The sequence below is a fragment of the Euprymna scolopes genome, chromosome 32, assembly GCF_053919585.1.
Source record: "Euprymna scolopes isolate OS-2025 chromosome 32, ASM5391958v1, whole genome shotgun sequence".
Taxonomy (NCBI): Eukaryota; Metazoa; Mollusca; class Cephalopoda; order Sepiida; family Sepiolidae; genus Euprymna; species Euprymna scolopes.
Genome location: NC_136513.1, coordinates 52,574,253 through 52,591,942, shown reverse-complemented (window position 1 = coordinate 52,591,942; position 17,690 = coordinate 52,574,253). Strand labels below are relative to the sequence as shown.

Below are 17,690 nucleotides of genomic sequence, written 5' to 3'. Positions count from 1 at the left end.
CTGTAAAATAAGTGAACAAAAAAACCCCCTAAAATATTTGCCCATGTTTCAAAATAATCTCGTCAAATTTTGACTAACTTTAAGTAGTGATGGAGTTATCTCTCTTGGCACCCCTCCTCCTCGTCCGCGAAATAAACAAGATGGCGGGATACGATCGATCTCATTAAAATTTGATTTTCCTCTGTAAAAAAAAAAAAAAAAAAAAAAAATTGGCAAATTAAGAGAATTTTTTTTTTCATGAGAACTTAATTCACAAAGTATTTTTTTTTTTTTCACTATTTTCATTTTTTTTAATGTTTTCATTAAACTAAACAAGTACCTTATTTTTCCACCATTTTTTTTTTTTCTTTTTGCTAAAATTGTCCCGGTACAATGTTTTGTTTTACATAAATTTAATTCGGATGAATATCAGTTAAATCTTCGCATTTTTCCCAAAATTTTTTAGCGATTCCATCATCCAAGACATTACTTTTCCAGTCCTGTTTCCGGCATTCGCAATACGAAAACCCCGACTCGACATGTTCACTTAAAAGACAGTGAACAATCGTCTGACACGCTTCCGACGGGAACTTGAAAAACGCCAAAAGCGCCGCATGGACGAAACCCTGGATAAAACCGGGGACAGTGTGTCGATCTATATTGGTCAACACAATCCCCGGGTCCGCATAATAAATGCTGACCCCAGATTCCGGTCCATATTTCAAATTAAAATGCCGCACGAATAAAGCATTTGCCAGCTTGCTATTCACGTAAGCTCGGTGGCTGTCAGGGTCTACCCAACCTTTTCTTAAGGTGTCAAAATCGATGTGGCCATTCGAATACAAAAAGCTGCCGACTGCAACAACTCGGCTTGGGGCGGAAGATTTTAGGGTGTCCATCAAGAGGTTGGTCAGTAAGAAATGTCCAAAGTGGTTGGAAGCCATATGGATTTCCAGGTCGTCCTCGACCGTGCACTGGGGTCGGTGGTTGTAAATCCCCGCGTTGTTCACAAGCAGGTTAATCCGAGGTTCGTTCTCTTTGATCTGGTTGCAAAATTGCCGAACCGAGTTTAAAGAGGCGAGATCGAGAGGATAAACAATGAGTTCGCCGAGCTGGCAATCGTTGGTTTTAGAAACTGTTGTTGAAATATGGTTGACTGCTTTCTCGGCACGTCTTTTGTCCCGGCAAGCCATTATGACGCGGGCACCTCGTCGATAAAGTTCGCGGGTTATTTCTAACCCAATTCCAGAGTTTGCTCCCGTAACGATCGCTGTTTTCCCGACAAGTTTCGCATTGCTTTTGCATATAGAAACACTAGCATAATGGTTCCAGATATAACATGCAATCCATAATAAAAATAAAATTAAAATAGATATCGTTAACCAAAAGATCATGTTTTAATAAAAATCGGCAAAAAAAAAGTTTGCTATTTTTACCGGGTGATATCGTGTTTTAGTGATTCCTAACAATTTATTGTATAGTTGATATTATTGCTTTTTTTTTTATACAGTGATCACCACACCACTTATCAAGGCCCGCAAGCCACTCAGGGATAAGGGTTATTGCAAGTACATTACGTTAGCACAAATTTAAACCTAAGTCTTAATAGCAATATGAAAAATAAATAAATAAATAATATATCTATATATACTTGAAGTAGGTTTAACGGGACCGTTATAAGTCAATTTAACCTCTCCTTCTTAGGGGTTTTAAAGCCGTAAAAATTATTTGTTGATTTTGTTTTAAATTATTCAGTCGATATTGTTCTATTTGTTTATTTATCTATTTATTTTCAAAACTTTGATTTCCGAAATTCTCTGGTTTTACGGATAATAGGAATAAAAATTACATCAGATATTTTTTTTTTTCAAAGTCATTATTTTTGCAAATAAAACAAAATTACATTTTTGTTTAAAAGATTTTTAAACCGATGTTTAAGGCGTGTTTATGAAAGCGAACTGGTAACCTTCACGAGGTCCCTCTTGTGGGTATCAGATTTGAAAACAGAATCGTTTGAAAAAAAAAAAACGAATGTAAATACCTGAATATTTTTTGTTTTTGTTATTTATTTATTTATTTTATTATTTTATTTATTTAATTTTTTTTTTTTTTGTATTTTATTTGTTTATATTTATTTTATTTTTTGCCCATTCTATTTTGGGAATATTTCTTCCTTTCTTTTTTCTTTTTTCTTTTTAAAACTCCGCCAATCGATGTTTTACGCATTCCTCATAGTAGTCCGAAAAAGTCGCTGAAAAACAAAAACATCTTTGATATTTTCTTTTCATATAAATGTTTTGCTTGTTGTTGCGTTGATAACGTGTGTTTTGTATTTTGGGTTGTTTAATCCGTCTACTTGGTTTGCATGCAAAACAAGTATTAAAAAAAATATATATTTACATATTCACAAACGTGATAAAACACCCGAAAAATCAGCTTTTTAAAAAAGTTTGTTGTTGTTTTTGGCTTGAAACGTCGAATACAAAAGTTGCGATCTGTAAACGTGTTTTGTAATTTTTGGTTTAATTTTTTTAAATATCCACTTGTTTCGACTCCACAACAAACATTGTAAAAATGTATTTAAATATTCATTAGCGCGAAAAAAGGGGGTGGACAAAAACACGTAAAATACGCTTTTAAGAGCCGTTTTTTTTTTCGTTTGTTTTAGCGTAAGTTTTCTCCCGTTGTTTAAAACGAACGAATACCAAAACGAAACCCGAGAGGCGATTCAGTTGATGAGGCAAAATCCCACGCATGCGTCTAGCACGTGTGTTATGTGAACAAAAAACTCCCCTCCCTTCCCCCCATATCGTCTTGTTTCCTGGCATTACTATTCGCCAGTTCCCCACAACACGACTGAGACAATTTTTATTTTTTTATTCTTTTTCTCCACATTAATAAAAAAAAAAAACGGGTATTATTATACAAACACCGTGACAGGGTTAGGGTTAGGGTTAGGGTTAATTCGCTGTCACGGTGTTTGTATAAATTTACCAAAAAACAACCTTGGTGTCTAACTTTGCCCTCGTGGGGAGGCAAAATAAATAAGAACACCATTAAATAATTTAACGTGGATCGGTGGGGGGGGGGTAAATAGTTGAGAACGGACTCGTCGGTATTTTCCCGGTGGGCGCGTCTCCGGTGACCGTCAATATACCAACCGGGTCTCCCGTAGGAGGAGGTAATACCTGGGAATTTCTAATAGAAGCGCGTTAGACCACACCACATCATGATAAAGAAAGGGGCCGATATCATAGTTTAGGAAAGCCTTAAGAAGTTGACAGAATGGCGTCAAGTCGAACGTCAGCTGGTTTGACAACTGGCCGGCCGTCCGTCGTCGGCTCCTGTCAGGAGTGACAGACGAAAGCAATGTTTTAAAAAACGAAACGTTTTAAAACAGAGCGAAGTACGGACATCTATTTAGATATTGCCGTTCTTTCAAAAGGTGTCATTGCCGGTCGCCTGACGCGCCACTACCGTGGAATACTTAGGAGTCCGATCCAGGTTATTTTTATAAACATTCAGAGTGCCTCATGGAGGGTGGGAGTGATCCCTACTATAAACTGACTCCGCCCCATCCCATAGTGTGGAGATGTGACACAAGGTCAGTAAGTACTAGTAGGGATTAAAATGACAGCGACCAAGATGCAGAGCACTCTGGCCTACACGAAATGCCTGAGCAGCCCTTCGGCATTTTCTGGTAGGAGCGCATCATCGGCACATCGGGTGATTAGCAATAAACTAATCCCTTTCCCCAAAGAGAAGATAACGCCTGGGAAGGTGGATTTTCGAGAACTACGCTTCCTTCAGCCAAGCAGAAAAAATGTCGACCTCACTCAAATGGAGCAGACTTTGTTGGACTGAGTGGCGAGAACGTATCCTCGACTTCATATAAAAAAACAAAAAGAAAAAAACAACAATCTTACAGTCAGGTGACCTTCTGTTCTAACCTTTTTGCAATAACTTGTTTCGACCTGGAATCGATGAGGAGTAGATATTGACTTGTTGCCCACCTCAGCAAGATGTGACACAAAGTCGGAAAGTGGAGATGTCCAGCGAACGCCTCTAAAGGAGAGGCACTCTGGCCTAGAAAAAATTGCCTGGGCATCCCCATCGGCATTCCCTGGTAGGGGTGCATCAGGTTACAAGCTATAAACTTACTCCACCCGAAAGTTGAGCGGGAAAACCTGGGAGGGTGGACTACTACCCAGACGGCGTACCTCTGTCCGACAGGTACTGAACCAGTTCCTGACTCCACACCTGTCGGGCTGATTGTCAAGAATGGATTTTGGACTGGTACTTTCCTACCCAAGTCTCTAAGCAACCGATGCAGCAAGGAAACTCTACCTCCAACATTAAAAATTATATGAGGGTACGTTTTTGTTTGGTCATAAAGGGGTAGGGGAGCATTGTCTCCTATTTTGGAGGGGGGGAGGGGGAGAGTATCATTTATCGCTTAATGTGCCTCCACCTGGAATGCTAATTAATTCTGCACTCACATGGATGTAAATAAGTAGAAATAAATTGATGCCTTTGTTCAGTCTTAAGAGACAATGGATACTCCCTGAAAGGATAGTTGCGCATGTAATTGTGAGGCAAGGGTTTTGCAATCCCAATTATACCTCTCCTGAATCGGCACTGCTTGAGTCCAGTGGCAAGGAGATGTGCTAGACGACTGGAAACAATGCCGAGATAAGCGGAGAGCATCTACAGCACCAGGAATTCCCAAATGGTCACCCATTTTAGTACTGACCAGGCTCAACGTTGCTTAACTTCAGTGATCTAATGTGAACCGGTATGTCAACGCGAATCATGCCGTAATAAATAAACAAGATAAGAATAAGAATAGAAACATACATAATTACCAACACCATGCATCATGACCAACAATTTTGTAATAAATTTATCTATTATATAAAACTAGCCTAGGTGCCTGGCGTTGCTTGGGTGTTTGTAGGTGTTGAGCAAAAAAAAGTTATAGGCAGGGAAAAAGGGGAGATGTAAGAATGTTGGTTGAACAAAAAAAAAAAAAAAAAAAAATGGTAGTAGGCAGACAGGCAGGCTTGAACCTGTACCACGAAGGAGTAAGAGAATGTGAAGAAAAAAAAAACAAAAAAAAAAATGTGACACATTAGCTGTTGAGCCCATCGCAAAACCAGATTAAATTAAAGCTAGACAATCGAAAAGAAGCGAGGACTTTCAAAAATACCGTCGCGAAAAGCGACCCCTCCCTGTAGAAAAGTGCGCAGTTGAGGGTGAAGGAATGAATGTTTTTGGCCAATTTTTCGATATTTGTCATCCGAAGGGTCGTGTTTCAAAATGATACCGATCTCGTGAAAATCTGTCGCCTTTGTTGAAAGTTTTTGTGAAACAAACATATATACATTTAAAAAGACAGGTGAGATTAATATTATAAATGGAACTGTGTGTGTGTGTGTGTGTGTGTGTGCGTGTGTGTCCCTGTTCCATATGGACTCTTAAACGGCTAGGACGATGTTTTTGAAATTTTTCACAAATGTACTTTATGTGCTTTGCAGTCTTCTTTGATAGGTTTTGTATCGGAATGTTTTTGATAAGTATCGATAATCAAAAAAAAATCCAATGAAAAAAGGAACAGGTGATTTTTGCTAAGTTAACTCCTTATACAGCCTAACATAACTAGTGCAATTGAGAAGTTTTATTACTGCACAAACAGAAAGTCCTGACATAAAAGTCCGATCACAGTTAATTTTGTATCCATGGAAAGATTCCTTTTTCGGGGTAAAGTAGATTCCCATTATAAACTGACGTCATATAAAACCGTGTGTGGGGGCGAAGGGTGAGGTGGAATATTAATTATAACTAGCAAGACCTGTGTTCTGGCTTTGCTCGGGGAAAATCGAAAAGAATTATTTAGCTATAAAAAAATTAATACCCACCTCCACTTTCATTTGTTTTTGTTTTTTTAAATACTTGGTTTCTGGCAAATTGTATTTATCTTGGAAGGTCACCACCCATTCTACAAATTCCATCACTCGGTTCCTTTTTTTCCCCTCTTAGATACCACCTCCAGTTAGAGATTGATTTTTTTTTTTTTTTTGGTCATGCAGGTTTCATTGAACAGCAAGGATAATCCCACCCCTTCACTGTTGAAGTCTATAAATGCCAGAAAACTTTCTACTCTAATAGTTTCTTCTCTTGAACAGCTAGACTTTGGAATTCCTTTCCTGCTACCTGCTTAGTGCTTCTCTGACCGTAGTGACATACAGAAGTTCAAATGTAATGCAAACCAACATCTTGTTAATTAATCTTTCCAAGGCATGGTTCTGAATAGTAGCCCGTTATGTTCAAATAGCGATATGCCTCGTTAGGGGTTAATGTGAATAAAAAAAAAAAAAAATAAATAAAATAATTCCTGTTTGTTTCTCTTGCGATTCGTTTTTTCCCATTTGGCCAATGTTTGAATGTTCTGTACGAGTGCATACAGAAATTTGCCATAGCTGCGAACGTTTTCAACTCCCATGAGTCTTCAGGCGTTTGATGAATAAAAAAAAATTGCGTTTAAATCATTTAAAAGTACCCTCTGTTCATTGTTCGGAGGTTGCAGGAGATAACATCTAAGGCTGTTTCTATTCATAGGGGTTTTATCAGGAACCCATCAATGAAAGACACTTTTCCACAATAGTTAATCCTGGCGTGCCTTTTTTTTTGTTTTTTTTTGTTTAAAAAAAAAAAAACAAGAAAACAACAACAAAAAAAAACAAAAACAAATCTAGAAATGTAAGTCATGTTTAGTTTCAGAACAGTTTCAGATGGTTCGTTGTTCTAAACAAGTCTTGAGAGGTGACTGGTTTGCAGTAGACAGTTCCACAGAGCAAAATATTCTTACCGTGTCGAGATGGAAAAAAAACATGTGAAATTGCTACAGAAAAGGTTTCATATTTATCGAGCAATTCTGATTTCTGATTGGTTGGTAGCAGAATGTGAATTAATTCGATTCGTCAGTTCCTAGCAGCAGCGTTTATAAATAGAATCTCCTAACTGTGTGGGATCATATCCCATTCCTTTATGATGGGATGTGTCTCCTAGCGGCTTCGGCTGCATGGAGACAGGGTAGTACATGTCAAGGATTCGTCACTTGACACTCAGCCCAACAGGTGAGAGGCCGGGAACCGGCCCAGCACCTGTTGGACTGAGGTACACCGCCTGGGTAATACCTAGGAGGTCCACCCTCCCAGGCCTTGCCACCGGGCTTTCCGGTGGGGCAAGTTTATTGCTTGCTGCCTGAGGCGCCCTGACCGGGGAATGCCGACGGGGTTATTCAGGCAATTTTTAAAATTGCAGGAGTGCCCCTTCTTTAGGGGAGCCTGCGGGGTTCCCACTTTCCGGCCTTGTGGGCAGCAAATAAATATCCCATTATGAATCGAAAATATTGCAAAAACAAAAAAAACTCACGTTTACCCCAAACAAGGTATACCACCATTTGGACATAAGGGGCTACTAGTTGGGACGATGCATAGCAAAGATTAACAAGATTATTATTTCCTCTTCACTTTGTTCATGGCAGTCTGGCATCAGAGTTTTACATTAATATGCAATCCCGATGAATGATAAAAGCCAAATGATTTTTGCTTTCCCCACTTTGTTGAACTTCGCTCCCAAAATCAAGTTAGTTTTCACAAGAACGTATGAGCTCAGAATATTTTTCAACCAATAAAAATCGTTTCAAAGATAAAAAAAAAAAAGTAACACGTCTACGTAAAATTAACCAAGTCTATAAGTGCAATGGTTTGCTCAGCTGAAATCAGAATTCTTTCGATCAACACCTGCAACATTCAGAAAACTGCAGTTTGTCGCGCTGAAATTCTTTTATTCCTGGTGCTGTATCACTAGTGAATACAGCCACCCAGAAAGTAAACATACAAACAGAACAGGGTATTTATTTGCTTCCTCACCAAGCAAATGAGGCACAAGGCCGATTTTTTTTATGTGAGGAGTGAAGGGGAAATGGGGACTAACTCCCCGGGGAGTAGGGGAGCTGGATAGTGACAATTGGTATGAAGGATTGCCCCTACATTGACCAAGGTGTATTTACTTGCTTCCCCACTGAGCTAGGCACAAGGCCGTTTTTTAATGTGGAGAGAGAGGGAGGGGGAGGGAAAAGGGGACCAGCTTCCGATGGGTGGGAAATGGGAGCTGGATAGTGACAATTTGGTATGAAGGGTTGCCCCTACATTGACAAAGGTCTGATATGTGGGGTTACCCCCACATATGGTTTTTGCTTGCAGTATCTGCCGGAACAGATACTATACTTTGAGCCCGGCCCGAAGGCCAAGCAACACACACACAGAACAGAACATTAAAACAAACTTATCTACTTCTTATTCAAAAACTTTAAAACATCTCAACAAAAAAGTGGTCTTTCAAAGTATATTTTTGGATTTTTATACCTCTACATGCATCTTCATATGTGGATCCACATGGTATATCCATCGAACTTATATATCTACTAGAAGATGTACTTGGCGTTGCCTGGTATTAAACATAACGTTAAATTCATTAAAAAAAAAAAAAAAAAATATGAAGTAAAAAAAAAAAAAAATGGAAAGAAACTGAGACAAGTACATACGAGCATTATGTTTTTTCTAAACAGTTCACTTTTTGTAAGTAAAAAAAAAAATACTCAAGCTGAGATCGAAACCAAAACCTAAAGATAGTGAGTCAAGTACGATAACCATTAGACTAGCTTGCCAAGATCTTTAAAAGTGTTTTTAAACCTCCTTAAATAGTTGACAAACAGATTAAAATCCGACAACCACACATACCAATTTTGACTCCTTTTTTCCGAATGAAATCTAATTAAAAAGTTTTTCACACGCCTGAATACTCTATACACCAAATTTCAAGCCAGTAAGTCAAAAGTTCGTTGAGTATATAGACTGAGAAGTGTTCTCTCATATACACACACACACACACACCCACACACACACAGGGTCTCACTTTTATAGATATATAGAATAGATTTTTTTTTGTTTTAAGAAAATAATATAGAATATTTAGAACATAATAAAAGCTACAAGAACTCTAAAAATATTCACAAACATTCTATTTTTCCTATTTCCACTTTAAACATATATAAATAATCTCTTTTGTGTATATCTTGCTGCCCAACTCCCTACATAGTACTCCTGTAGCTTATGTCCCTGATAGTAGCCCCCTACATCAATGTGGCAATGTGCCTTGCTTGGGGTGAAAATGTAATAAAAAAAATAAATAAATAAATAGCTCCTGTTCTCTCCAAACTTTACAATAAATGCCTTAATGAATCTTGCTTTCCTGCCTACTGGAAAACTGCTTCTGTGGTACCAGTTTTCAAGAATTATGGTGAAGGAACTGACCCAGTAAATTATCGCCCCATTAGCCTCCTCCCACTTTTCGACAAAATATTTGAGTCCATAATTAACCAAGCTCTAGTCCATCACCTTACAGATGCTAAACTTCTGACCAACCAACAATATTGATTTAGGCAAGCCCGTTCCACAGCAGATATTCTAACTGTAATCTCTGAACGTATATACCATTCACTGGACAAACCAGGGGAGGGTAGAGTGGTAGCTCTAAATATATCTAAGGCTTTTGACAGGGTATGTAGGTCTTCTCAGAAAAATCAGATCATACGGTATCACTGGAAGAATACTTAACATAATTAAATCCTTCTTAGATAAGAGAAAAATTCAGGTTGTCCTTGACGGTCGTACATCTAAACAAATGATATAAATGCGGGAGTGCCTCAAGGGTTCATCCTTGGACCTCTATTATTCCTAATATTCATAAATGAACTCCCTGACCAACTTTTCTGTGAGATGGGTATATATGCTGATGACACTACGCTCTATAACAGACACGACAGAAAAACAAATGAACACATATCTAAAGAAATGGCAGAAACACTAGAGGATGACCTCCAATCTGTAGTGGAATGGGGACAAAAATGGAAGGTCACATTCAATGCTGCCAAGACTAAACTTGTTTCCTTCAATAATTACAAAAAACCTTCTCTGCCACCAATAGCAATGACCAAAGACTCTTTATCTGAAAGTACATCTTTTAAACTCCTCTGCCTAACGTTCACAGGAAACATGAGTTGGAACAATTACATTGAGAGCATTGCTAGGATCGCTGTAAAGAAGGTAGGTTCTCTCTACCGTGCTAGAAAACTGCTAACATCCCAAAGTATCCTGTACCTCTATAAAGGCCCCCATCGCCCATGTATGGAGTATTGTTGTCATGTTTGCATGGTGCATCTGCTACTAGTCTCTCGCTCTCAAAAGAGAGTCACCAACCTGATAGGTCCTGAACTGTCATCTAAGCTTCAGCCTCTGTCCCATCGACGAAATGTAGCATCCCTCTGCCTGTTCTACAAGTACTTTAACGATGAATGCTCCGACGAACTGCAAGCACTTGTACCCCCTCAACGTAAATACCCCCGACAAACAGCTAAATCCCACCCCTTCACAGTAGAGATCCCTAGATGTAAGAGAGCCTTCTACTCCAGTAGTTTATTTCCCAGAACCACTAGACTTTGGAACTCCCTTCTGGATTCCTGCTTTCCCAATTGTGCTGACATGCAGAAGTTCAAGTGTAATGTGAACCAACATCTTGCTGCCCAACTCCCCACATAGTACCCCTGTAGTTATGTCTCTGATAGTAGCCCTCTACACCAAAGTGGCAATGTGCCTTGTTTGGGGTGAAAATGTAATAATTAAAAAAAAAAAAAAAAAAAAACCCCTAAAACCTGGTGACCGCCTCCCTAAAGTTTCTACATTCGTACTGGCTTATTTAATTTAGCCTGTTTGCTCATACCGAATATACTGCGGCAAACGACTCCTTTTTATCCTTAGTCGACGCGTTATTTGATTTGTATGAACAGCTTGAATGTTGGTCCTGAATTGCACATTCTACGCTGAAAACGTCAGAGTTAATTTTGCCGGTAACTGTATCACAGTTTTTCTTTCTTTTCTACCATTTTTGTTTGAGGTCATGGAAATAGATTCTCTACATTCTTTGCTTATTTTTCTGATGTAATAGAACTTCAGATTGAAATGTCAGTTGCTGAAAGGGCGTGTCAAAGAATTATATTTAAAAAAACATTCATATATATATATATATACATACATGATGATTGAAACGTCTTGTCAGACGAGTGCCACTCCCTCAGACACTGAAAGTTCATGAGCCCGAAAATGACATATAGTCCTGCCAGCGGATTCACATGCTCAAGCAGACATGACACTAAAGACGGTCATTGTTATACATACATATATATTAACGCACGCACACATACATATGTACACATAACACACACATATATACATGCGTACATACACAATACACAAAACGCACGCATACATATACATACACACACACACACATGCAAACATAAACAAGACAGTCATTGGTATACATACATGTCTATAAGCATACGCTCATATATACCCATATACATACACAATGCATAATACACAAACATACATATACATACCCACATTCATACATATACATACACATATGCACATATATATACATACACTTACCTACATATATATACACATCCATATACATACACACATACATGCACACATATATACATATATGCACACAAACATATATAAATGTATATATGTACACACACAAACATATATACACATAGACACGTATACATACATACACACATAGACATAAATACATATAAACTCATATGTACACACATAAATATACACACACACATACATAGATAAATATACACACACACATACAAATATACACACATAGATATATATAAAGATGGCAGATTAATTGTTACATGCATCCAGCAGTACAGGCGTACACACGTCACAACTTTTTATCGCCACAGGACTTTTTTTTTTCTTTTTTTTTTCTTTTTTTTTAGTAATAGACAAATGCCTGAGGGAGTATCAATACAAAGATGATGTTACAGAGTTTTAGCTTTGTACGACAGCTAAATCTTTCTCTCGGTTAAAAATGTTGACATCCAGCAACAAGCAAGAGCAAGATAGCCAGCAACAAGTCAAACTGCAGACCAGCTTAATGCGGGTACTGGTCTCCCGCTTTTTTTTTTTTTTTTTTTTAAATAAAAAGTTTGGTTCAGACGGACACTTTTGGTAATGGTAACTGACGATGATATAAACAAATTCACACATTTTTTCACAAATAAACTATACATACATACATACATACATACATACATAATATATATTAAATGAAATACTGAAATATTGTAAGATTACAGACTGTACACAAAGTCAAAATAAATATTAGTATCAATATTTATAAGATGATCCCAAGCAGATAAAAGAAAACTCAATATGCGAGATAGAGCAATAATAATAAGAGCCAAAATATGCTATTAAAAAAAAAAAAAAAAAAAAAAAAAATCGCAATTCATTCTAGAATATACCAGTGTTATTGGATTTTACAACTGTTCCTGTATTTTCATTATTTCGACTTGTAATATCTTTTTTACACTGTCATTTTAATTTTCAGTTTATGTCCTTATAATCAAAATTTATAATTATCCACGTCTATTTTGCTAATAACATTTCCTCCGATGAAATGAGCTATTCATTGAAAATTCATGGATTAAGGAAAAAAGACACTAATAATTATTTGTAATCTTTTGTCAAACAATAAATTTTGTTGGAATTTTACATAATTTAACCAAGAAATACCATTTATATTTACACTATTATATAAAAGAATCTTTGTGAATGTCGGCCCGTTCCCTATAGACTTGAAAACGATTGGGTCGATTTTTATGGAATTTTACAGAAAGGTACATTATGTGCCTAGCAGAGTTCTTAGATCGGTTTTATCTTGGAATGTCTTTGATAAGTATCGATAATCAAAATAATCTGATGAAAAAAACGAACAGACTATTTTAACACACAGCCTAACATCACGAATGCATCTAGGAAGTTTTATTATCACACAAGCTGAAAGGCCCAACATATAAACTCAACAATAGGTTCTTTGATATGACAGGAGTGCGTTCGAAATGAATGTTTCTTTTGAGAGCACGACTGCACCATGATACTTGCTTTTTGGGTATTATTATACAAACACCGTGACAGCGAATTAGTAAAAACAGACGTAGTATTCTGTTACGTTTCGGTGTGCTGAACACGAATCTGAAAACCGTACTCCTCGCAAATTAATAGTTTCGGAGATATTAACATTTTTAAAAGGGAATATTTTCTTTCAAAAATGGCGTACATCGGCTCTACTCTTAAATCAAAACAAGTGGAGATAATCCATAATGAAAATAAGCGATAATAATAAAATAAATAAATTAATTATTTCCTTTTCTTTTTAATTAATTCCCCACCACTTCACCACCCCAATTTTACTTGCTCATGCGCAGTATCCCAATTTTACGCGCACAAAATCGATTTTTACCCAATTTCGGATACACTTTCGGATTTTTACCCCATTCGCTGTCACGTTATTTGTATAAATTTACCATTTCGGATACAATTTCGGATTTTTACCCCCAATTTCACTCAATTTCGCTCCTTTATTTGCAAACCTCTTTTACTTTGACTTTCGTTAACTTAATTTCCACTCAACGCTACTTTGATTAACTTTTCCACTTTTCCAACATTATGTCTGCCTGTGACCACTGCTCTTATAATCACTACAAGGCTATTAAAGTCTTTTACGAGGAACCAGAAACGTCAGTGGATTTTTTAAGAAGACACGGTGTCTTACCAACTGTCGTCAGTTGCACACGTTGTAACAAAAACTGCACCTTTAGGGAGCAGGGGAGAACGGGCGAATGGCGCTGCAACAGTACATTCCGCATTCCTAAAACCAAAAAAAGGCGCCACTGTTCCTTTTATGCAAGTGACTATAAGGGGACATTCTTACAGAATTCCCACATTCCTCCATGGAAGGTAATTCTGTTTGTAAACCACTGGTTGAGTAAACGGTGGGACCACCAGACAGTCACCAGTTGTTTAAATATAACTCCCAAAACATCTGTGGACTGGCACTCTTTTTGTAGCGAAGTCGCAGAGTTCTGGCTTGGGAACCAGGACTCTATCGGCGGGCAAGATATCGTCGTTGAAATAGACGAAACCTTCCTGGTGCGCCGAAAAAATAACAAAGGTCGACCTCTGTCACAAATTTGGCTCTTTGGGGGAATAGAGCGAGACTCAAAGAAAAAATTTGTTATCCCACTTTTGGAGCCTGTCGGTGAGAAGAGAGACACAGCTACCTTACTTCCTCTAATAAAAAAATATATCCGTGGAGGATCCATTATAATGAGTGACCGGTGGGGGGCATATCACTCCCTGAAAACCCACGGGTACACTCACTATATGATAAATCATTCTCAGAACTTTGTTGATCCAACCAATATTAACATACACACACAAACAATTGAACGTCTCTGGAGGGATCTCAAAGAGTGGGTTAAACGACCAGGTATTAGAGCCACTTATCTCCGCCAGTATTTAGCAAGATATTTATTTATAACAAATTATGACGAGAAGGAGGCTCTTTTACACCATTTTTTTGTTATGGCTGGACGTCTCTATCCCCCCCAAGGAGAGCACCAACGTGTTGTTGCTCCAGTTCTCGCTGATGAGGAATTCAGCGACGAAGAAGAACACGATGACGCTAACTAATGTAAGTCTACTTTTGTGGTTTTCTTTTGATTTTTGTGTTGTCTATATATATATATATATATATATATATAATGTGTGTCGTGACAGCAAATTAGTAGAAAAAATGTCCTTTCCTTGTAGAGTTCTGTGTGCTGAACACGAATCTGAAAACCGCATCCGTCGCAAATTAATAGTTTCGGAGATATTAACGTTTTAAGAAGTGGGGGATCAATTTTCTATAATAATTTAATGTAAAATGAGCACCCACTTTTTGGCCACTCTCGACAAATTTTTGAAATCACTACCCCCCCCTCTCGACAAATCCTGTGAAATCACTACGCGGCTTCCCTCCCCCCTCCCCACAAATCCGTTTAAATCACTACGCCCCCCCCTCCCCTCTTTTTCAAATTTATGTGACCCTTTTTTTTTTTTACTTTTTGGGGAAGGGGAGGGGTGAGGAGAGGGTCACATAAATTTGAAAAAGAGGGGAGGGGGGGGCGTAGTGATTTAAACGGATTTGTGGGGAGGGGGGGAAGGGAAGCCGCGTAGTGATTTCACAGGATTTGTCGAGAGGGGGGGTAGTGATTTCAAAAATTTGTCGAGAGTGGCCAAAAAGTGGGTGCTCATTTTACATTAAATTATTATAGAAAATTGATCCCCCACTTCTTAAAACGTTATTATCTCCGAAACTATTAATTTGCGACGGATGCGGTTTTCAGATTCGTGTTCAGCACACAGAACTCTACAAGGAAAGTACATTTTTTTCTACTAATTCGCTGTCACGGTATTTGTATAAATTTTAAACTTTAATTCAAGCCATTATGTAGAAAATTAATTTTTAAAAACATCAGCAGTAGGTTCTCTACAGTGCAATGTAGGCTACAATGTATTATAGACTAAGTCACTGCAAGAGGTATAGGAGCTTCCTCCACATGCATCGTGATGGGTTCCCAGATAGAGCAGGCAATCAATTGATGTGATCGAAAAATGACCAGCTCCAGTTTAGCTGATCCACAGGGGAGATAACCAAAGCAGCAACTGTTCCAGTGTAATGGAGGTTATTAGTCGTAGGTGAAAAAAAAAAAAACCAACAACAGGTGCGCATCTGAATAATCCAAGTTGAAAGTCAGTCGTCATTAAGAATAACCGCGGATTAAGGATAACCTAACACCATTTTGGAGTCTTCTGCCGAATAATAAAAATTGGAAATTTCTATTTTACAGCTTTGTTCTTATTTATTGAATGCTCTACTATCGTCAGTGAATGTATTGAGCTTTTTTATTTGGTTGGGATTAAAATATAAATAACTATATTTGATTTTGGAATTTGCTTTTTCTTGATTAGTAAATTCCTTCTCAAAGTTTTCTGCGAAAAAAAAAAAAAAAAAAAATTATATACACACACACACACACTGGTAGTCAAACTGAATATTGAAATGATCATATCTTTGGTTCTATGGGACGAAACTACATAAAACATTTGCAGGCTTTTTGAAGATTATAATATTCTATGGTTTAAATTTTATGACAATTGGTAAAAAAGAACCTATATTTTTAAACCAATAAAATATAGCCAAATTTGTCTACATTTGTACATATAGTGTCCTGGCAGGCAGCTTTAGTTTTGTTACTTGAGGATGAATTTTGCCTAGGTTTTTTTTTTCGGTTGTCTCCCCTGTGGCCTTACCAGGCCACTAGTGTATGTATATTTATTTATTTATAAAAATGACCTTTAGTCAACAGAAAGGAAGTCATCTTCCATCATGATAATGCTTGTCCTCACACAGGAGAACATTTCACACGATGTAGGAAAGTTTCTGTGACTCCTCAAATCAAGAATTGTTTCAATTTCGTTTACAGAAAAGAATTCGATTTTTGGTGCTTCTATATTATAATAAAAAAAAAAAAAATTGAATTCGAAGTGAAACAAATGGTACCTACGTAATTGTCAAGTCACAAATAGTAACATATCCAAAAATTACTAAAAACGATAAGGTAGACAAATAATTATTAATGATAAAAGAAATATGTGAAAGGAAGCAAAATCATATTATACTAAAAAATGTTGACGAGATTAAGTTCTGTTGCTTACGTCACATGATGATTCAAAATGTTGGACAAATTTAATTCCTTGGAAACCTTGAAAACTATTTTTGATTAATAATTATTTTCCATAATTTTTGGGTATTACTATTTGTGACACAACAATTACGTGGACACCATTTGTTTTTTTATTACATTCTCACTCCAAACAATGCACATTGCCACTTTGATGTAGGGGGCTACTATCAAGTTGCAAGGGTACTATCTCGAGAGTTTAGCTGCAAGATGTCAGCTCACATTACACCTGAACTTCTGCATGTCAGTACAGTTGGGGAAGCAGGAAACCGGAAGGTAATTCTAAAGTCCTGCAGTTCTGGAGAAGAAGCTATTAGAGTAGACGGCTTTCTTACATCTAGGGATCTCAATCGTGTAGGGATGGGACTTTGCTGCTTGTCGGGTTTGTCGAGGGTATTTTTGTTGAGGGGGTGCAATGGCTTGTAGTTCGTCAGAGCATTCACCATTAAAATACTTGTAAAAAAGGCAGAGGGATGCAACATTACATCGGTGGGACAGGGCTGAAGCTTAGATGACAATTTGAGACCTATCAGGTTGGCGACTCTTTTGGATCCTGTTCAGGAGCTAGAGACAAGTAGCAGATGCACCAGCCCAAATCCGACAGCAGTACTCCATACATGGGCGAATGGTGGCTTTGTAGAGATACAGGATACTTTCAGGCGTAAGTAACTTTCTAGTATGGTAGAGAGAGCCCAGCTTCTTTGCAGCAGCCTTGGCAATGATCTCGATGTATCTATTTTAGCTCATGTTTCCTGTGAACATTAAGCCAAGGAGCTTGAACAAAGTGCTCTCAGGTAAAATATCTCTAGCCATAGCTATTGGTGGTTGGTAAGGTTTCATGTAATTAATAAAAGAAACAAGCTTTGTCTTAGCAGCGTTGAACGTTACCATCCATTTTTGACCCCATTCCACTACAGACTGAAGGTCT

General features: G+C 37.6%; 1 pseudogene; it reads right to left on the bottom strand.

The window, feature by feature from the left end:
- Positions 1–4,683: 4,683 nt before the first annotated feature.
- Positions 4,684–4,802, bottom strand: LOC145256726 (5S ribosomal RNA; annotated as a pseudogene).
- Between the last annotated feature and the right edge of the window lie 12,888 nt (positions 4,803–17,690).